The sequence below is a fragment of the Saccopteryx leptura genome, chromosome 2, assembly GCF_036850995.1.
Source record: "Saccopteryx leptura isolate mSacLep1 chromosome 2, mSacLep1_pri_phased_curated, whole genome shotgun sequence".
In the NCBI taxonomy this organism is placed as follows: Eukaryota; Metazoa; Chordata; class Mammalia; order Chiroptera; family Emballonuridae; genus Saccopteryx; species Saccopteryx leptura.
In genome coordinates, this window is record NC_089504.1 from 298969033 (window position 1) to 298992657 (window position 23625).

At 35.5% G+C, this 23625-nt stretch overlaps 1 protein-coding gene across 1 annotated transcript in view; it reads left to right on the top strand.

Annotated features, from left to right (window-relative positions):
* The window catches only part of KCND2 (potassium voltage-gated channel subfamily D member 2), a 532786-nt gene that overhangs the window by 131273 nt on the left and 377888 nt on the right, over positions 1–23625 (top strand). The gene's annotated exons all lie outside the window — the stretch shown is intronic.

Below are 23625 nucleotides of genomic sequence, written 5' to 3' on the forward strand. Positions count from 1 at the left end.
AAAAAAAAAAAAAAATTAATAAAAGAAAATTATTTAAAAAAAAAATAGTGAAGAAACAAATTATGCCCAAATTATGTGTAAATGATTTCTATGATGTACAATTATAAGGTTTAATTAGATTGAAATTACATTTCTGGTAGAAAATATTTTTAAGTATATAAACACAATTTATATTTAAATATGGCTATGACATTCAATGTTAAGAGAGAGATAAAGGATGTAACTAGTACTTTCTCACTGGGTTTAAGAGAAAGCTTTTCAAACAATGATAAAATTCAAGAGTCAAATGCATAATTTTTGTATGTTAAAGAGATAAGTGTAGCATAGTCAGTAGTTTTTTATGATTTATTTACTTGACTTTATAGTTTTGTGTAGAATCCAATCAACTGTCATGCAGAGCATGTTTTCATTTTTCTTTTAGGAGTTTCAAAAAAATATATGGCTGATTAGGAAGCATTACCAACTAGAAAAAAATATTTTTTTTCTTTTTTTTTTAACTTAAGAAAGTAAGAAAATGCCTTTGGGATATAAAAATAAACATTTTTCTTTTATTTCATCCACATACTCTTCTCATTGCCTAAAGACTGAATATGAACCAAGATCTTAATAAGTCAAATACTATTTAGGCATTTAAAAGCAAAAAAAAAAAAAAAAGAATATTTCCATGCCGAGAACAGAATTCAGGAAATTTCATTAAGCTACTGAGAGATTGCAAGCATAGGAAAGCGTTCAGTTCATCTTAGAATAATTATAATACATTTTCTGTCCCAAATGAACTAATAATTTTATTATTAGAATTCATGTACAAGTATAATGACTTGGTGATTTTTTTAAAAGTCCCACTACCACAGCCTGACCAAGCGGTGGCACAGTGGATAGTGCGTTGGACTGGGACACAGAGGACCCAGGTTCAAAACCCCATGGTCGCTGGTTGAGCCCAAAGGTCTCTGGCTTGCAGCCCAAGGTCACTGGCTTGAGCAAGGGGTCACTAGCTGTGCTATACCCCCCCCCATCAAGGCACATATGAGAAAGAAATCAATAAATAACTAAGGTGCCACAACAAAGAGTTGACAATTCACATCTTTCTCCTTTCCTGTCTCTCTGCCCCTATCTGATTCTATCTCTGTTTCTCTCTCTCTCTGTCACATACAAAAAAAGTCCTACTACCACATGTCGCTAAAATTACACTTTGGAAGGGGACATCTGCTATGTAATCCCTATTAGTATCTCATCTTTTGCTGCTGAGTTAATGATCAGCATTCACATGCAAAGATTAATTTAGGTGTATTTCCAAGTGTGTATTTTTCTCTCTTAATTTTCATATAGCTAAAAGTAGCTTTAGCAGATATTAGTCAATTGAATTATATTGACTTTGGGGTGTTTGCTAAAAAACATATTTTAATTTCGATAAACTATGTATGTTACCCATAATCTTTGTTCTTTTCTCCTATTCAACGTTTGAAAATTAGCATTCAGTGTTACTCAATAGATGTGTTTGCTGGTCACACCATTCCCATCATCTTAAATGACATTACCTATTAGACTATTAGTCATGTCTAAGTTTGTGATTCTGACCTGTGACCTGTAAGATTCTAAGGCATACATGGGATGGTACTGTTTCTCTTGAAGAAAATACTTGTAAGTGAATTCAAAGGCTTAGATGTTGTAAAATTTTTCTGGAATTAATTTTAAATGATAGAGTAGAATTCTCCTTTCAAAAATAATTATTTCCCCTTGGATTCTTAATACATTATTTAAGGTACTACTTCTTGTTCTTTCCTTTCCCCCCTTGTTTTCTGGCCAGATTTTCCTTCTGTCTTGTCCGTTTCTGTAGCAGCCAAAAGAATCCAGGCTTCAAAAACTGCTTCGTTGCTTACACTTATTCTTCATGGTCTTTTTGTCTTTTAGCATATTATGGTCATCCATTTATTTAAAGTTTTACTTGATTAAGGAGAATAAGCACTATCTGTGAATGATATGAATACTAAACTTTTCTTTTTTGGTTAGCAAATACTAATTATTTAAACTGACAGAGGTTGTTAAAAGTATGAGAAACCACATAGTGACTCATCAAGTGTAGCAATAATATATTCTAAAGTTTAGTCAAAATCGCCCATCTGGTGGTACATGATGGCAGAACAAGTGACAAGACTTTAGTAAAATGGTGACTGGACAAAAATAAACAAGCAACATTTGCCCCTATATTTGATGTGTTGATGTGTGTACTACAGTGTGCTATATACATATGCAAATATATGCATGTGTACACATGCACACAAGCTCACAGATGTTATCCTATTATCCCTGTATATCTCTACTTAGAAAAAAAAATTAGAATGCAAAAACTTAAAATATAGGACAGTCTCTGGCAAATTAAATAATATTTCATTATTAAGGCAATGTGCACTTCATCCTTCATCTTATACTTCAAATCATCTTTGTCATATGCTTGTTTGGATGCAAGTAAGGCTATATTAGTGAGACGAGATCTACCAACATTACCAATCTGATTAAAATATATGAGGTGAAATGTAACAAAATTTATATATACTGCTTTTATAGTGTCTTTTTTGTTATAACTTTTTTCTTTTTTTATTAATAAATTTTTATTAATGTTAATGGGGTGACATTAATAAATCAGGGTACATATATTCAAAGAAAACATGTCCAGGTTATCTTGTCATTCAATTATGTTGCATACCCATCACCCAGAGTCAGATTGTCCTTCGTCACCTTCTATCTAGTTTTCTTTATGCCCCTGCCCTTCTCCCTTCCCCTCTCCCTCCATCCCTCCAGCATCCTCCTCCCCCCACCCCTGGTAACCACCACACTCTTGTCCATGTCTCTTAGTCTCGTTTTTATGTCCCACCAATGTATGAAATCATGTAGTTCTTGTTTTTTTCTGATTTACTTATTTCACTCCGTATAATGTTATCAAGATCCCACCATTTTGTTGTAAATGATCCGATGTCATCATTTCTTATGGCTGAGTAGTATTCCATAGTATATATGTGCCACATCTTCTTCATCCAGTCTTCTGTTGAAGGGCTTTTTGGTCGTTTCCATGTCTTGGCCACTGTGAACAATGCTGCAATGAACATGGGACTACGTGTGTCTTTACGTATCAATGTTTCTGAGGTTTTGGGGTATATATCCAGTAGAGGGATTGCTGGGTCATAAGGTAAGTTCTATTTTCATTTTTTTGAGGAACCACCATACTTTCCTCCATAATGGTTGTACTGCTTTACATTCCCACCAACAGTCAATGAGAGTTCCTTTTTCTCCACAGCCTCTCCAACACTTGCTATTACCTGTCTTGTTAATAATAGCTAATCTAACAAGTGTGAGGTAGTATCTCATTGTAATTTTGATTTGCATTTCTCTAATAACTAATGAAGATGAGCATCTTTTCATATATCTGTTATAACTTTTTAAAAGAAATTTAAACAGGAAGAAAAGACAAACAGAAACCAAAAGCCTGTCAACAAAGTGACTATTTAAATTGTTTTACAGTATTAGTTACTTCTAGGACCATCAGCACAAATTCCTCTCTCTCCCTTCATCCATGACACATCTTTTCAGCATACATTCGGAACTCCTCTGTCTGAAAAATATGTTCTATAATTTTAAAATGAATATTTGTGGGCCAACTGTTATTGTGTAGCATTCTACACACCACTAAACCATTGTGCCTTTACAATCTATATCCACTGGATGACTTTGATCTAAATCTCTTTTACACAATCGTACATAATCTTTTCAGAACGTTGATTTTCATAGTTGAAAAAATATTAGGAGATAAGTAACAGGATAAGTGAACCTTTGCTTGAAAATAACACTTCCATGCATTTTAAGAACAAAATTTAGATCTGACTCATATCACTGCCACTCACATTTAGTCAGCTGGTTAGAACGTACTCACATGGCCATACCTAACTGCAAAAAGAGGCTGGTAATGAATCTTAAGCAAGGGGCCTTAAGCCTAGCCCCAACTCCATCTTATATACCAAAGAAAGGATGAGTGTTTAGGGAAAACTGGCAGTTTTCCACACCCTTGTCACTCTTTTCTTTGTGTCAACAAAGTCAATTACACAGAACTTTATTTAATGCTTGGGGTCCTGTTATATTTTAACAATGAGTTTTCTCAGTATAGGAATCCCCTATGTGTTTCTGAATACATGCTTAGCTCAGTACCTGGCAAAAAATGAAAAAGAAAAACAAAAGAATATAAAATACATTTTAAAAAAGTTTTAAGGAGGTAATTAGTAACTGTTGGTGGAATGAATTTTCCAACTTTTAAACATTAAAGTCATCACCGATTATATTTACCCCCAACATAAGGAGGATTAGCAAATAGATGAATACTGAAAAGCAGCAAATTTAACTTTTAATTTGGCATAGAAAAAAGATGACTCAATTCTTCCAAATTCTTAAGTCAATAAAAAACAGTCATCCAAGGCAATAACTTATGCAACAAAATCAAATACAGCCCTAAAGGATATGGTGTTTTCATTAAGATTCTAGAAATAGCTGAACTGTGAACCATTTCTAGCCAAAGACAACATTAAGGCTTTTGAGGAAAGAAAAATGTTCTTGATATACGTAGTTTCCTCTGTCACATACGAGCATTTTCATGTTTCTCCTTTCTTTACAATTATAGTTCAGTCGCCTTCTGCTCTGGTTTCCAGTGTCCGTGTTGAGCTATTTTCATTTCAGCCTAGTTATTTTCAGTCTCCACTGGAAATGAGTACAGTGGCCATCTGATGATACTGACTCCATCAGCCTTCTTTGTATTCCAAGATCGAGCACACATTATTTTTAGTTTGACACTTCTTTGTATTGATCCTAAGAATTCAGTGCAAGGCTCATCTTTTCTGTCTAGCCTCGGAGTCTGTCAGGTGACACAGCCATTCAAATGTAGGTTTGATGGGAGGACACACAATGTCAGAAGCGTTTGTACCTTGTTTACCTCAGGAGTCATTGCACTCGGATTTCAGCTTTAAACAAGACACCAGAATATTTCAGAATATGGAAGCGTTGCTGAAGAATAGAAGTCATGTTTATATCTGTGGATGAGAACTGTTGTATGATCTTGGGTAACTGATGCATCACAAGGTTAATAGTTTCTATTACCGAAACCTTTCTCGTTGGCTGTTTGCCTCCTCCTTGCCTTTCTCTTCTCAGTGGCTTTCCAGAGCACAGGGTTACCTTGGAAGTCAGTAAGTATTTCAGGACTGATTAAGGCCCACAGGATTGAGGCCCATAAGCCCAAACTTATGCAAAGGTTCTGAATACAAAGACTAAATACAGTTGCAAATTATCTTTGGTTTATCAGTTAACAATACTTCTTACAAAGCCAAGAGTTAGAACTAAGACATCCCTTTCTTCTATATTTAGGGATTCAGAAATCTTTAAAAAACTTACATTCCTTTTTTGTCTGTCCCCCCCCCCCCATAAAGCAAATTTATTGATGGTAACAATATTTCTGGAATTGAATGTTTTCTCCAACTAAAGAATCACAGTTAACATGCCCACTGGAAATGAGATTTTCCCAAACTGCTTGTTTATGAAGCAGGAAGGTTCTCCCAGGCAGGAGAGGCCTATCATTGGCACTCTCTTTCTCAACCTGTCACGCTGTTTTTCATTTGCTGTTCAATGTCATTTACATGTCAGCCACAGACAATGATGGCAAGACTCCATCTCACCAACTTCCTGTTCCCTCAAAGCTCTCAGTCTCAAGTTCACTCTGAGCTCCAGCACTGGGCAGCAGCATGAGAAGCACCGGGGACCTACATGTAGGCAATGAATGGCATCAGGTTGAGTTCTGGAGGGACAGCTTTCTCCCAGTCAGAAGTGCCGGCAGAGGTCCTTTCTCCTCTGCTGAGCTCTTCCTCCACAGAGCCAGCAGGCGGGCACTGGATACGAGTCCTATCAACCATTCTTATTTTCTTTAACCTAAGAAATAAAAATCATTTATCTTTATATTTTATTGATTAAAAAAACAGACAGTTTAACAAATTCCAATATGTGAAACATTTTATCATTCTGTATCCCTCTTTATTGTCTTAACATTCTTTGCATTAAAGCTACTTTCCAGACATTTCCTTGAAGGGAATGGTGGAGAATATATTGAAGAATTATAATCTGCATAACATTATTTTACTAAATATCTTAAATCGAACTAGGATAATAATTAAGGACGTTTTGGTTCTCACCAACTTCAGTTCTTTAATGTAATTTTTCATTGAGGCATTCTATTTAAATCACCATGCCCACCACCACTTGCTTTATTCTTCTGGGCACTTACCTCTGTCTAACATACTGTATATTTTTGTTAGTATGTTTGTTTTCTTTCTTCCTCCAAGAGAATATAAGCTCCTTAAGTATAGAGTCCTTTAGTATGTTTTGATTACTGCTAAAATTTCCAGCAGCTATAACAAGGTCTGCCATGTAGCAGGCTCACTAAATATTTGCTATACCAATAATTTAATGACATACCGAATGAGTATACATGTGACATTCATTAAAAATGGCATGTTATTTATGAGATATTCCAAGTTGTCAAACTTTGTTGACAAAAGTCAAAAATTTATGTAACTCTATTTTGTCTACTGAAGGAAGTAAAAATGATGACTAGCTAAAAATGGCAGAAATTATAATTATTTTCTTTCTAATAAATAATTTAATGAAGAGTATTTATTTTCTAATTACTTTCACATGTGAGTGACTTACATTTTTGCCTCGATGTCATCGCATAAACCAAACAGGGACTTTTGCACAAAATTCTAAGCACATGTTATTTCACATAGTTATACCCCTGTGTCTTCTCATTACGGAAGCTATTAAGAAAGCAGCATGAAATCCAAATTGTCATTTATAAATTGATTAGGACAATAATTCTTCAAAATGTCCTTTTGTGAACATCAGGGAAACCTTGATCACCAGAAGTTTGGACTAAATTGATATTGTCTGTTAACTTTTTTTCTTTCTTTCTTTCTTTTTTCCTACCAGTTGTGGATTTACTTTCTCAGTAAGCAATAAAACTTCTAATTGTTTTCATTTTATGGTTCAAAAATAAACTTCTTCTGAATCTGTGTCCTATCCATTCTTAGTAGGATGCAGGTGACAATAGATTATTATTTTTACAAATATTGTTACCATTAATGAAAATATGATGGTTTCTTGGTCAGCGTTATAAATGACTATCAGTCATCATTCTATATTTATATATTCAAAGAAATTATACAAGAATTTTAGGCTAGCGGATGCATTCAGGGCAACACTAGAATCTATGTAAACACAATAAATTAAAATCAATAAAACAAAAAATAAAAAAAAGAATTTTAGGCTAAAATTCTGATATGCAGGTGTGGACAGGCTATTTCCTGTTTTCCATAGATGATTATTATAAATGTGTTTATATTTTTAAAGTACTAATATAATGTTTTTATTGAGGGTGTTATAGTCTGAATGTTTACTAATTATTTCTGGGGGGAAATGGAAACTTAAAGTATCTGATAGCTAGTTTAAAATATTGGTGATATAAAAAATGTTTTGGTGATATAGAAATTAATTCCTTCCCCTAGGAAAGGATTTTTATGTAACTGAATGAAAGCCTAATTTTAATTTAATTTAATTTTTTTGATTATAGTTTATATTCAATATTATCTTGTATTACTGTACTTGCAGGTGTACATCATAGTGATTAGACAATCATAAAGTCAATTTTTAAATTCAATTGTGTGGAGTTCTCTATAATTAATGAAATGTACCTATTGGTGCAAATGAGAGTTTAGTAGGAGGGGTCTGGCCCAACAATACCCACATACCTCTCTGCAGTGTCAACATGGGCTATTATACCAAGTAGATGCCCTGTTAGTACTACAGAGCGAATGAATGTGTGCACAAATCCTCTTCTCCGCAAGCCAGGCTGTAGTACAGGAGGGATGTAGCAAGGGTGTGGGGAAACTGTTTGTAGTTTTACGGAGGAAGCAGAAGGGAACCAGATTTATAGTCCCAAGTAAGGAAGTTTTGAAATAAAAGGACATTTGGAAAGATTTAAACCCATGGGAGTTAAATAAGAGCAAGAATTACACCCCAGTGAAAGTTCTGCCATAGAAACCAGTCCAAACTAATTACAATCAAGCTACTCACATGGGCTCCCATGGCTGTATTCTCAGAGATGTGTGCGTTTTGTTTGGAAAAAGTGATATCTTTTTGCTGATCATAGAAAATAAATGAAAGTCAGCCTCTTGTTGCACATATACATAAATCTAGTATTCTGCTAGATTTACTTCATGTTTTAGAATTTGTATGTATCATACAAATATTTTGGTACCCTGTTGTTTTGTTTAATTGTCTATGGCTACTGAGAAAAGAATAGAAGTAGACAATACATAAACAATGCATTTTTATTAAACAGAGCCCAAATGACTTTAATTCATACAGCAGAAATAAGATTTTACATGATCCAACAGGGAAAGCGATGGAGACTGACCTTTACATTTGCATGTTCAATAGGATGAGTTTGCTGTAAACAGGACGTCCATTATTGTGTAGTTACTTACATTTCAAGTTGCTAAACATAATTTCACTTTACAATGCTTTATATTAATTTAACTTGTTAATTTAATACAGAATGTCAATCTGATTTTTATTGGTTTTGTAGTTCTGTTGTATTTAAATTGTGATATTTTTATTATTTTAGGTTTATAACAAACAACATAGGGAGTACTTAACGTATATTTATGTTTAAATATATTTATGCAGTACAGAAACATCTCAAGCCTAGCCTGGTTGTTGGATCATTTATATAGAACCCTAGCAAAGCCTTTAAATAGAGCCCTGGGCATTTCCCAAGTTTTATTCAAGAAGTGGAACCATGAGAAATTCCCTTGGTCAACTATTAGAGAGAGGTGGCTTGAACTTTTTATATTCTCATATGAGATCCTTATTGGATCACTGGATGAAAATGATGTTTCCTATTAGAATTTTTCACAAATGAAGAAAAAAACAAGCACAGGTTACTAATTTTTCCAACCAAATACTTTTTTTTTTTTTTTTTTTTACTTTCTAAACTTGGTTTCATTGATATAAGATATTGCACTAGTTACTAATGGAAATATGAAAATATATAAGACACAATAAGAGATTAAAAATGACATACTCCCAGCCCTGGCCAGTTGGCTCAGCGGTATAGCATCAGCCCGGAGTGTGGAGGTTCTGGGTTCGATTCCCAGCCAGGGCACACAGGAAAAGCACCCATCTGCTTCTCTGCCCTTCCCCGTCTCCTTCCTTTCTGTCTCTCTCTTCCCTTCCAATAGCCAAGGCTCTACTGGAGAAAAGTTGGCTCAGGTGCTGAAGATGGCTGCATGGCCCCTGCCTCAGGCGCTAGACTGGCTCTGGTCGCAGCAGAGCAACATCTCAGATGGGTAGAACCAGGTGAATCCCGGTCGGGCGCACGCGGGAGTTTGTCTGACTGTCTCCCGCTTCTAACTTCGGGAAAAAAAAAAAGGCATACTCTCTGTTTACAAGGATACATTTGTGCTGATATTTCTGATCATGAGATTGATTTCTATCACTTAAGAGAATTTACCAAGTGCCAGTGGTATTGTATGTGTTATGTGCTCAGCACTTGGATATTTTGTATAATTTAATCCTCTCAATTGTTCTGTGAGGTAGATATAGACATTATTCCCCCTTTTCAGATAAGTATACTGAGTCTTCAAAAGCTCAGGGAATTGAGGTAATTTCACTCAATTCTTACAAAGTGGAATTGTGAGGGATTCAGTGTTATTCCTATGCTACATACTTTCCCTCAAATATTATGTATTTACATTTAAGATACACTATTAAATAACATATCCCAGAGATAATTCAGACTTTTAGTGTTCTCCATTTTCTTTATCAAGAAATAAGTATATTTTTGGGTTTTTTTTTACTTATTTAATAATAGGTATGTATAAAACCTATATATCATTCATATTTAAAATTTGGATAATTTTTTTAAATTTTTATTTTATTTATTCATTTTAGAGAGGAGAGAGAGAGGGAGAGAGAGAGGAGAGAGACAGGGGGGAGGAGCTGGAAGCATCAACTCCCATATGTGCCTTGACCAGGCAAGCCCAGGGTTTTGAACCGGCGACCTCAGCATTTCCAGGTTGACGCTTTACCCACTGCGCCACCACAGGTCAGGCTAAAATTTGGATAATTTAAATTTAAAATTTATGTGGGTAAGCTTTCTTCCATATTCATCCAAATGGACAAATATCCTATATTCAATATACCAAATATCAAAAACTGGTTACAACAAATACAGTGTTTAAAAAGAAGAAATCTTTAAGTGGTTATTCTCTTCTTCTAGGAATAAAAACCTGAATATTCTTTCAAATCCAGACCTAGTAATAGTTTCCAGATGTATTATTTGAATATTATGAGTAATTTTCTTTTTCTATTTACTTACTTGTCCTCTTTGCCGTTTTATGTAAAAGTGTTATTCACTTCCACAATGGTTTCCTTAAAGAAGTGATTCTTTTACTGTTTGAAATTGTTCCACCAGAAGTGTCATAAGCACCATTCTTGCTCCTGAATTATTTGTATTACAAGCAGTTAATTTATAGGCACAGAGCTCATTGTTTTCATTTAACATAACTACTGTATTTAGGATGTTAAAATTGACAAATATCAATATCATAGAACTTAGGGATATGGCATTACTCCTAAGCTATTTACTAGACTTCCTCGTGCTAGATAGAGTTCAGAGGTAAGAAATTTATTTTTAAAAGATATAATTTATTATGTAAAGTAACATGTTTCTTTTCATAGTATATTACTTTCATTTGTTTCTCCAAATACTGCAGTGGGCATGTTTGACACTCAGTATGAAAAATGAAAGTTAATAAGGTATAGTTTGGTAGTCTCAATTTTTCTTTTGTTTTTCTGGACTGACCAAAATACTCAGATGCTTTTAATTAATGGACTTGAGTTTGACACTAACTATGTGACCTTGCAAAATAGTTCATATGTGTGAGCTTTATTCAACATATATTATATTAAATATATTGTATATAGAGTAGTATATAACTATTATACTTGTTGGAAGAAATAAATCAGATACCAATATATTCTATACCTAGCACAATACCAGGCTCAGAGATAGTACAATTAAACATGATTTTTTTCTACTAATTAGCACTAAAAAATTATTGAAAATATTTTCCTTCAACTCTTAATCTCAGAGACCTTTTTTGAAAGGAGAATTTTTTAGTATCTTCTAGGAATGCATTCACTTCTCATTTCTCTTTAGGAAGTGAAATGGACATACGTACTGTTCAAAAGTTTTTTTGTCATTTATACAATGTTTCATGTACTTTTGTTTCTCTTTATCATATATCAGTGTATCCTTGGTAAACCAGTTTATTTAAACACCATAAATGATATTTGATTAGAGATATATGTAAAATGTAAGATTTAGGAATTTCCTGATGTTTATTTTGTTTCAGATGCAAGGTTACTTATGAATTGTTCCATGTGATCTTTTTCTCTGTTTCATTGAAACATCTCCAGATAAAACCATCAAGTAACATAAGGAAGAAGGCCCATTACTTTATATTTTTAACTTTTGAAATTTATTCTGAGAAATTTCCTGCAATACTCTTCTTTCTAGTAATTCAAAGAGATAAAATACTCTTATCACCATAGACAAAAAAATACAAAGATATTTGGAAGAAAAGCAATGTTTTAAACTGTTTCCAAAAAAACATATATGACTACATAGAGAAAAAAGTCATAAATAATATAGGCAGGTACTATATTGTATTCTTAGGATCTAAGTAATAAGATTAAGTATATGCTCCAATGGATTTATATTAGGAGAAAGAATCAGAAATGGAAGGGACATGTAGTGACCATCTGTTTGATCTTCTGCTGTAAAGTCACCATCTAAATCAAATACATGTTCATTTATGTTTTAAGATTAATGTTGCTTTTACCTGCCTTAGGCTATGTGAGAAGAAAAGAAATTTTTTCTAACTTTGCTGGAAGCAGATGAATTTTTCTTTGGATACTTGGTTTTAGGAAACATGTTACTCTATGCCATTCTGATTAACGATGCTGACTTTAGATCCCCGTTACTGAAACTCTCTTACTATGAAAACTCTCCAAACCTTTTTGCATGTCGAATGTTTAGCTATGCAGAAATTTAATCCTGAAGACTTCTAGTTTCATATATCTATGGAGGTGAGTAATTTTATTTTTCCAAAAGTATTGCATTGCTTGTATCTTTAAAATATCTTCAAGGTATAGTAAACTCCCAAAGATTAGTTTACAGTGTTGTTGTTTTCTTTGTTGTTTATTCAGTGAGAGGAGGGGAAGCAAAGACAGACTCCCACGTGCGCCCCAACTGGGCAGCAAGCCCACTAGAGGGTGATGATCTGCCCCCCTTGGGCGTTATTTCATTGCTTAGCAATTAAGCTCTTTTTACCACCTTAGGTGGAGGCCATGGAGCCATCCTCAGTTCCTGGGGCCAACTCACTCTAATTTAGCCATGGCTGCAGAAGGAGCAGAGAGAGAAAGAAGTGAGAAGGGGAAAAGTGGAGAAGCAGATGGACACTTCTCCTGTGTGCCCTGACCAGGAATCAAACCTGGGATATCTACATGCTGGGCTGATGCTCTACCACTGAGCCAGCCAGCCAGGGCCTACATTCTTTAGTTATAGTCTTACATCATACATGTTAAACACATTTGGAATAGTTTTTAGTAACTCTTCTGATATTTAATTTCAAACTCAATATAACTAAGTGAAAACAATTGTTACGTGGTAGATGGTATTAATTTATTTTATTTTAATGGTAGAAACATTAACATTGGCTTAGAAAAATACTTAAGTAATTTTTCCAATGACATAGAAACCACATTTTTTCCTCTGTGTAAGTAATCTGCCTAGTTTACTTGGGGCAACCTTTTATATTCACTTAGAACTTCCAACAGAGCAAATCCCAGAAGTTCAGCCATATATTAAAGTAAATGAATTCTAAAAATTCAATAGCTGAACTTCCATAAAAAGTCAAATTAATAGGTACAAATCCACAGGCTGATCTGGCCACGTGCTGGCAATTACATGTTGACTTTGATCCAAGTAGATAATTACCATAAATTGGTCATTGTTCAACCCAGTATTCGCTCTTTGACCCCAATGTACGTTCTCTGTTGGTAAGAATTAATCATAAGATCAACTGGTTTTTCTCCCAATTGTTAAGGACATGATGTGAGACTGTGTAGAGCTTTACAGGATCAACTGGTATGGCTCAGCTAATAGTTTTCTGATTTATATCCTCGGGGTCAAGAAGCATATTTTATGCTAAATGATCATGGTACCCTGCTGACTTAGCCTGGAATAATTCCAGATGAATTACTCTTTTAGACTGGGTGTAATAGTTATATTTTAACATCGATAATATGACTTTATTCTGTGTGGTTTCAACTGACCTGGATTTATATTTTTAACTGGATTTGTATTTCTAACAGGGCAGATTGATTATTACTTGTGAGTTTTGGCTAACACAAGAAAACAGTGTGACTTAGAACCAACTCAGTTAATTAGAAGAGCAGTGCTCAGTACTCCTGAGTTTAATTTAGCTTATGTGTGTGTGTGTGTGAGTGAGTGTTCTTATATAACACCCTATGTGATTCCTGTGTGTGTAATAAGTGTGAGTCATAGGTCATAGGAACACTCACTGGCAAAATCAAGAACCCTCCAACTTCATGTCTGACATGCCACAGGACAACATGACCATATCATACAACAGACCAGACACTTGTGGGCTTCATTGTTATTTTACAGAATGTCTTGTTTCATCAATATTTAACATGTCCTTTTAGGCTTTGAAAAGCCTACTTACCCCCATTTAAATATTACCAATGTTCTTTGAGTTAATCTTCCTGAGTTGTTTCTGCATTACTTATCTAACATTTTTTTCTAGTGTATCTACATGTTCCAAGGAATGAAGGCCTAATATATATATATACACATTTCATTCCCCATAGAATCAATAATGAAGTATCACCTTAATTCTACACTATGACGAGAAAGATTGATCGCTAATAGAAGAGTGCCCATTTTAACTGCTAATATTAGCAAAATCCAAGTTCAGTTTGAAGTCTTCTCATTAAACTCATTCATCAAAGTAGAAATGTCATTTTATTTTTTTTTTTTTTTTTTTTTTTTTTTTTTTTTTTTTATTATATATATAATTTTATTTTTTTAATGGGGTGACATCAATAAATCAGGATACATATATTCAAAGATAACAATTCCAGGTTATCTTGTCGTTCAATTATGTTGCATACCCACCACCCAAAGTCAGATTGTCCTCTGTCACCTTCTATCCTGTTTTCTTTGTGCCCCTCCCCCTTTCCCTATCCCTCTCCCATTCCCCCCTCCCCCCCCCCCCCCCCCCCGTAACCACCACACTCTTATAAATGTCTCTTAGTTTCACTATTATGTCCCACCTACGTATGGAATAATACAGTTCCTGTTTTTTTCTGATTTACTTATTTCGCTTCGTATCATGTTATCAAGATCCCACCATTTTGCTGTAAATGTTCCGATGTCATCATTTCTTATGGCTGAGTAGTGTTCCATAGTGTATATGTGCCACATCTTCTTTATCCAGTCATCTATTGATGGGCTTTTTGGTTGTTTCCATGTCCTGGCCACTGTGAACAATGCTGCAATAAACATGGGGCTGCATGTGTCTTTACGTATCAATGTTTCTGAGTTTTGGGGAAATATACCCAGTAGAGGGATTGCTGGGTCATAAGGTAGTTCTATTTTCAGTTTTTTGAGGAACCACCATACTTTCTTCCATAATGGTTGTACTACTTTACATTCCCACCAACAGTGTATGAGGGTTCCTTTTTCTCCACAGCCTCTCCAACATTTGCTGTTACCTGACTTGCTAATAACAGCTAATCGAACAGGTGTGAGGTGGTATCTCATTGCCGTTTTGATTTGCATTTCTCTAATAGCTAAAGAAGATGAGCATCTTTTCATATATCTGTTGGCCATTTGTATTTCTTCCTGGGAGAAGTGTCTATTCATATCCTCTTCCCATTTTTTTATTGGATTGTTTGTTTGTTTGTTGTTGAGTTTTATGAGTTCTTTGTATATTTTGGATATTAGGCCCTTATCTGAGCTGTTGTTTGAAAAAATCATTTCCCATTTAGTTGGCTTTCTGTTTATTTTGTTATCAGTTTCTCTTGCTGAGCAAAAACTTCTTAGTCTGATGTAGTCCCATTCATTAATTTTTGCCTTCACTTCTCTTGCCATTGGAGTCAAATTCATAAAATGCTCTTTAAAACCCAGGTCCCTGAGTTGAGTACCTATGTCTTCTTCTATGTACTTAATTGTTTCAGGTCTTATGTTTAGATCTTTGATCCATTTTGAGTTAATTTTTGTACAGGGGGAGAGACTGTAGTCCAGTTTCATTCTTTTGCATGTGGCTTTCCAGTTTTCCCAGCACCATTTATTGAAGAGGCTTTCTTTTCTCCATTGTGTGTTGTTGGCCCCTTTATCAAAAATTATTTGACTATATATATGTGGTTTTATTTCTGGACTTTCTATTCTGTTCCATTGGTCTGAGTGTCTATTTTTCTGCCAATACCATGCTGTTTTGATTGTCGTGGCCCTATAATAGAGTTTGAAGTCAGGTATTGAAATGCCCCCAGCTTCATTCTTTTTCTTTAGGATTGCTTTGGCTATTCGGGGTTTTTTATAGTTCCATATAAATCTGATGATTTTTTGCTCTATTTCTTTAAAAAATGTCATTGGAAGTTTGATGGGAATTGCATTAAATTTGTATATTGCTTTGGGTAATATAGCCATCTTGATTATATTTATTCTTCCTAGCCAAGAACAAGGTATATTCTTCCATCTCATTATATCTTTTTCGATTTCCCTTAACAATGGTTTATAGTTTTCATTATATAAGTCCTTTACATTCTTTGTTATGTTTATTCCTAAGTATTTTATTTTTTTTGTTGCAATCGTGAAGGGGATTGTTCTTTTGAGTTCCTTCTCAGTTGTTTCATTGTTGGCATATAGAAAGGCTATTGACTTCTGTATGTTAATTTTGTATCCTGCGACCTTACTGTATTGGCTTATTGTTTCTAGTAGTCTTTTTGTGGATTCTTTGGGGTTTTCGATGTATAGTATCATATCATCTGCAAAAAGTGATACCTTTACTTCTTCTTTTCCGATATGGATGCCTTTTATTTCTTTGTCTTGTCTGATTGCTCTGGCTAGAACTTCTAGTACCACATTAAATAAGAGTGGAGAGAGTGGACAACCCTGTCTTGTTCCTGATTTAAGGGGGAAAGCCTTCAGTTTAGTGCCATTTAATATGATGTTAGCTGATGGTTTATCATATATGGCCTTTATCATGTTGAGATATTTTCCTTCTACCCCCATTTTGTTGAGAGTCTTAAACATAAAATTGTGTTGTATTTTATCGAAAGCCTTTTCTGCGTCTATTGATAAGATCATGTGGTTTTTGTTCTTTGTTTTGTTGATATGGTGTATTACATTAACCGTTTTACGTATGTTGAACCATCCTTGAGATTCTGGGATGAATCCCACTTGATCATGATGTATTATTTTTTTAATATGTTGTTGTATTCGATTTGCTAGTATTTTGTTTAGTATTTTAGCATCTGTATTCATTAGAGATATTGGTCTGTAGTTTTCTTTTTTTGTGCCATCCTTGCCTGGTTTTGGTATGAGGGTTATGTTGGCTTCGTAAAATGTGTTTGGAAGTATTGCTTCTTCTTCAATTTTTTGGAAGACTTTGAGTAGAATAGGAACCAAGTCTTCTTTGAATGTTTGATAAAATTCGCTGGTATAGCCGTCAGGGCCTGGACTTTTATTTTTGGGGAGGTTTTTAATGGTTTTTTCTATTTCTTCTCTACTGATAGGTCTGTTTAGGCTTTCTGCTTCTTCTTGACTCAGTCTAGGAAGGTTGTATTTTTCTAGGAATTTATCCATTTCTTCTAGGTTGTTGAATTTAGTGGCATAAAGTTTTTCATAGTATTCTACAATAATTCTTTGTATATCTACGGTGTCCGTGGTGATTTCTCCTCTTTCATTTTGGATTTTGTTTATATGAGTTCTTTCTCTTTTTTCCTTGGTAAGTCTTGCCAAGGGTTTGTCAATTTTGTTGATCTTTTCAAAGAACCAGCTCCTTGTTCTATTAATTTTTTCTATAGTTTTTCTGTTCTCTAATTCATTTATTTCTGCTCTGATTTTTATTATCTCCTTTCTTCGGCTGGTTTTGGGTTGTCTTTGTTCTTCTTTTTCTAGTTCCTTGAGGTGGGAAGTTAAGTGGTTCACTTGGGCTCTCTCTTGTTTGTTCATATATGCCTGAAGTGATATGAACTTCCCTTTTATCACTGCTTTTGCTGCATCCCATAGATTCTGATATGTCGTATTGTCATTTTCATTAGTCTGTATATATCTTTTGATCTCTGCACTTATTTCTTCTTTGACCCATTCATTTTTTAAAAGTATGTTGTTTAGTTTCCACATTTTTGTGGGATTTTTTTCCTCTTTTTTGCAGTTGAATTCTAGTTTCAAGGCTTTATGATCAGAAAATATGCTTGGTACAACTTCAATTTTTCTGAATTTGCTGATGTTGTTTTTGTGGCCCAACATATGGTCAATTCTTGAGAATGATCCATGTACACTGGAGAAAAATGTATACTCAGTCACTTTGGGATGAAATGTCCTGTAGATGTCTATCATATCCAGGTGCTCTAGTGTTTTGTTTAAGGCCACTATGTCTTTGTTGATTCTCTGTTTGGATGACCGATCTAGAGCCGTCAGCGGTGTATTGAGGTCTCCAAGTATGATTGTGTTTTTGTCAGTTTTTGTTTTAAGATCAATAAGTAGCTGTCTTATATATTTTGGTGCTCCTTGGTTTGGTGCATATATATTAAGAATTGTTATGTCTTCTTGATTCAGTGTCCCCTTAGCCATTATGAAATGGCCATTTTTGTCTCTGAGTACTTTTCCTGTCTTGTAGTCAGCATTATCCGATATGAGTATTGCTACACCTGCTTTTTTTTGGATGTTATTTGCTTGGAGTATTGTTTTCCAACCTTTCACCTTGAATTTGTTTTTATCCTTGTTACTTAGATGAGTTTCCTGTAGGCAGCATACAGTTGGATTTTCTTTTTTAATCCATTCTGCTACTCTGTGCCTTTTTATTGGTGAGTTTAATCCGTTTACATTTAGTGTAATTATTGATACTTGTGGGTTCCCTATTGCCATTTTATATCTTGCTTTCTGTTAGTTTTGTGTCTTGTTTGATCCTTCTCTTTTGTTTTTCTATCTTTTGTTTTTATTTGGTTGTATTCCATACATCTTTCCACTGTTGCTATCTTTTTTATCTCATGTGCTTCTGTGGTGGTTTTTTCAATGGTGGTTACCTTTGAATAATGAAAAGGGTCCCTACCCTGTTCATTGTAGCGAACTATTTTGTGAGTACTTTTGCACTCCATCGTCCTTTGCTACTGTTAATCTCCATCTTCTCCCCCTCTTTCTTTTTGTTGTTGTCACAGTTTAAATTTGGTTTTATTGTGTTCTTCTTGGAGCTTTTACTTGTGGCTCTGTTTTTTTTTGTTCTTTGTATCTGATTGGAGAACCCCCTTTAGTAATTCCTGGAGTGGGGGTTTTCTGATGATAAATTCCCTCATCTTTTCTGTATCTGTGAATGTTTTTATTTCTCCTTCATATTTGAAGGATAGCTTTGATGGGTATAGTATTCGTGGCTGAAAGTTCCTCTCTTTCAGGACTTTAAATATTGGGGTCCACTCTCTTCTAGCTTGTAGAGTTTCTGCTGAGAAATCTGATGATAATCTAATGGGCCTTCCTTTATATGTTGTATTCTTCTTTTCCCTGGCTGCCTTGAGAATTTTTTCTTTGCTGTTGGTTTGTGTCAATTTCATTATGATATGCCTTGGAGTAGGTTTGTTGGGGTTAAGAAAACTTGGAGTTCTGTTTGCTTCTTGAACTTGAGGCTTTAGTTCTTTCCACAGGCTTGGGAAGTTCTCATCTATTATTTGTTTGAGTATGTTCTCCATTCCATTTTCTCTCTCTTCTCCCTCTGATATACCTATTATTCTTATGTTATTCTTTTTGATGGAGTCAGATAATTCTTGTAGGGCTATCTCATTTTTTTTAATTTTTGAGTCTCTTTCTTCTTCTCTCTGTTGTGCCTCAAGTTGCTTGTCTTCTATTTCACTAATCCTCTCTTCTATCTGACCTGTTCTATTAGCTAAGCTTGTTACTTCGTTTTTCAGCTCGTGAATTGAGTTTTTCATCTCTGTTTGATTTGTTTTTATAGTTTCAATTTCCTTGGACATATATTCTTTGTGTTCATTGAGTTGTTTTCTGAGCTCCCTAAATTGCCTTTCTGTGTTTTCTTGTATATCTCGGAGGATTTTTAGGATTTCTATCTTGAATTCTCTGTCATTTAGCTCCAAGGTTTCCAATATATTAAATTTTTTCTCCATAGATTTTTCCTCATCTAGCTGTGTTACCTCTCTTTCTTTTGTATCCATGATATTCGATTTTCTCTTCCTTAATGGCATCTGAGGGTGGTTTTGTTGATAGTATTAATGAGATTTAATAAAGAATAAAAAGTTTAAAAAAATAAAAAATAAAAAAAAATCGAAAAAAAGTTGTTTTTTTTAAAAAAAAAAAATTAATAATGAAATAAAGAAAAATAAAATAAAATAAAAATTAAAAAAAAAAAAAAAAAAAAAAAAAAGGAAATTATTCCCCCCCTCCTTTTTTCCTCTCCTCTCCTCTCCCCTCTTTCTTGATAAAATCTTGTGGTGGACTGTGAATTATAACAAACAATGCCTGTGATGGAGGGCCTGAATTGTGGAAAAGTAATAAAGGGGCAAAAAAAAAAAAAAAAAAAAAAAAAAAAAAAAAAAAAAAGAAAAAAGAAGAAAAAAAAAGAGCGTATGGACCCACAAAAAGCAAATAAGAAAAAAATTTGGGTCAAGAATAATATGATTTGCTTTTAGGTGTTGGTTGTCTAAGAGTTATGATGAGAGGATTAAGAGGAAAACGGAAAAATGGGGGGACAAATTAAAAAATTACTATTTTATTTAGTGGAACAAGAACTAGATAATATGGAGAGCCAGGGATGGGAGCACTGCTAGTGAGTTAAAAAGGTGAAGTAAAAACCCCCCAGAATGCCACAAACATAAGTTTGAGTCCCAGATAAGATAATTTGTTTGTTATTGAGGTTTGAGTGAGAGGAGATGTAAAGGAGAAAGGAAGAAACTAATATAGAGGGAGAAAAGAAAGAGAGAGAGAGAGAAAAAAAAGAGGGAACCACTAAAAGAAGAAAAAAGAAAGGAGAGAGAGAGAGAGAGTTAAGGGTTTTGGAGTGCAACCCTCATAGAGAGAAAGGAAGAGAAGAGAAAAGATAATGGGAGATGTAACACTTATGGGTAGTGTAGTTCAAGGAGAAGAGAGAGTAAGACCGGTAGAGAGTTAATCGGCCAAATTGGAGGAGGAAAAAAAAAGTATCAAGAATGAAGATAAGAGAAACAAACGAACAAATATAATAAAATGGGATAGGTTATAAAGTCTGCAGATTATTCTTGATTTTGAGAGGTTATCTTCTTGCTTTTTCTTTTCTCTCCCTCTTCCTGGTCGGTGACTCTGTACCCTGGGTTTTGCCCCTTTGCCACGCTCAGGTGGAGGTTTGCAGTTGATAAGTCTCTATGGCAATGTCATGTATTGTGCTTTAGTCTCGTTGGCAGTCTAGGCTATTAGCATTTATAGGCTCCGACAGTGAGAGAGTCCGTGTTCCTAGAGCCTTTCTCCTAGTCTTTCCTTCCTCAATTAGTAGCCTGATAATCCAGCTATGGGGTTGCTGCTGCCTCTGCCTGGATAGTAAGAGGCTCAAAGAGCTGGCAACTCCCCGCTCTATTTCCACTCAGCACAGGGCTCTGGGTAAGGCTCAGTCAGTCAGAGCTGCTAGCATAATCAGGCGGGCTTTCCGGCCATTCAAAGACCTCTGGCTCTGCCACTCTGTCCGGTAACACAAGCGGGTGCCCACTTCCGGGGCTCTTGGAGGAAACTCACTCACTGGCTGCGCGCGCAGACCAGGATATCCGGCCAGCAGTCTCACACTCTGAGTGAAACCCCCAACCGCAGGGAAAAGTTGCAGCGTTGGAATTGAGTCTCGCTCCCCCCCCCGTGCGCGGCTTTTGCAAGGCGCTGGGGCGGCCCGAGATTCCGCTTTGGCCCACACAAAGGCCCCTGACTCTGCTCCTCTGTGCGATGACACGGGTGCGCACTGCCGAGGCACTCGGAGGAATCGCTCACTCCTTATCTGCGCGCGCAAACCAGGATATGAGGCCGGCCGCGATTCCGTCTGAGTGAAACCCCCTCCAGCACGGAAAATCTCCACCGTTGGAATTAGTTCTCACTCCCTCCCGTGCGTGGCTTTCCCAGGGCGCTGGGGCTGCCCAGAGACTCTGCCCTCGGCCCACAGAAAGGCCTCTGACCCTGCCTCTCCGTGGGGCAACACGGGCACTGACTCCCGGGGCCTAGGAAGAAATCTCTCGCCCACTAACTGCGCACCAGCCAGGAGACCAGGTAAAATGGCCGCGCCGCTTGTCTTTCTTTGTTTGGGTTTGGCGCGAGTATTAGCTTGTATTGCCCGGGTTGCCACAGGATCAGATTTTCCTCGGCTTGGATCTCCGTGCCACAGCCTGGTTCGGCCGTTTGTATTCACCCCTTTTGCCCGCCTCAGTTTCTATATTCACAGTTACCAGAGAAAGCCGCCCTGTTTAGGTTAGTGAGGAAGGCGGAGCATTTCTTACTCCCTATTTCCTTCGGGGTTTGGTTATATATTTAGCCAATTTTTCACTCAATCATACCTTTGGGTGTATTGCGAAGCATCTGGAAGCTCCAAGTATAGGTTTTTCTGTTTCTGGTTGAAGATCTTGTTGAGTTTTGGGGGAGATTTATCGGTATCGCTTCCTACCCCGCCATTACTCTGACGTCATCTGAAATGTCATTTTAATAAAGTGCAAAACATATCTAAAGATATTATTAAAGTCTCTGGTAGGTATGACTACATATTTTAAACTGATTCTTTGCTTATCTGATAAGGAGTTGGTATTTCTTTCCCTCCTCCCACTGATATAAATTAAGGTCTTTGGCCTGACCTGTGGTGGCGCAAGTGGATAAAGCGTCGACCTAGAAATGCTGAGGTAGCCGGATCGAAACCCTGGGCTTGCCTGGTCAAGGCACATATGGGAGTTGATGCTTCCAGCTCCTCCCCCCCCTTCTCTCTTTCTGTCTCTCCCTCTCCTCTCAAAAATCAATAAATAAATAAAAATAAAAATAAAATAAAAATAAAAATGTTAAAAAAAACAGATGATTGGTTTTTAAAAAAAAAAAAAAAAAAAAAAAAAAAAAAAAAAAAAAATTAAGGTCTTTGACCACAACTACAAAATCAAGATAGGCCCTGGCCTGTTAGCTCAGTGGTAGAGCATCAGCCTGACATGTGGACATAGCAGGTTTGATTCCCGGTCAGGGCACACAGAAGTGACCATCTCCTTCTCTACCCTTCCTCCCACCCCTCTTCACCTCCCACAGCCATGTCTTGATTGGTTCAAGCACATCAGCCCTGGTGCTGTCAGTGGTTCCGTGAAGCCTCTGCCTCAGGTGCTAAAAATGTCTTGGTTACAAGCATGCTCTCAGATGGACAGAGTATAGGCCCCAGATGAGGGTGGCTGGGTAGGTCCTGATCAGGGTACATGTGGAAGTCTGTCTCTCTATCTCCACTCCTAAGGAAAAAAAAATAAATTAAAAATAAATAAATAAATAATAATATAAGGTAAAAAGTTAGAAATGATAAAAGATATGATTTTTTCTCTTGTATTATGAACATAAAGTTGTAAACATTAAAGCTCTCAACTTAAAATTGTATGTTAAATGAAGTCTACATTTTGCTAAGTTTAACGGTGCTCCTCAGGTTCTTTAATGTGTGTTAATTAACATCTCAATTACCACTTGTGTTGCTCTGTTTACTTGGAGACTGGGGCCAAGAGTCCAATGAATGACAATTAAATGTACAAATTCCTATTGTAGTTTTAGTATTCCTGTTAGATGGAGTCATTTAATCATAACATCCTGGTAATTTTTATTCTTAAGGGTATTCAGTAAGTATAAAGTACTTTATAGCTATTGCTTCTGCTTTGGTTGATATTTATTTGATAAAAACAAACTGAGTAATGCAAAGTGGTTTGTAGAAAAATAGAAATATAAAAATGTAAATAAAAGACATGTAGATTTGACCATTTTAAAATGCTTTTAAATTGGAGATTAAGGATAAAATGAGAACCAATTTCAGTTTTTGAGGCAGTCACATTATTACTAAACTGAGTTTGGAAACCTTTTTTTTTTTTTTTTACAAAAGCAAAACTTATTGTTAGAAAAACAACATCATATAGAGAACATCTTAAATAGCCTTCTGAGATAATTATTCCAATTGATATTACCTCCAAACTTTTCACTACATTCTAAGCAGGCAA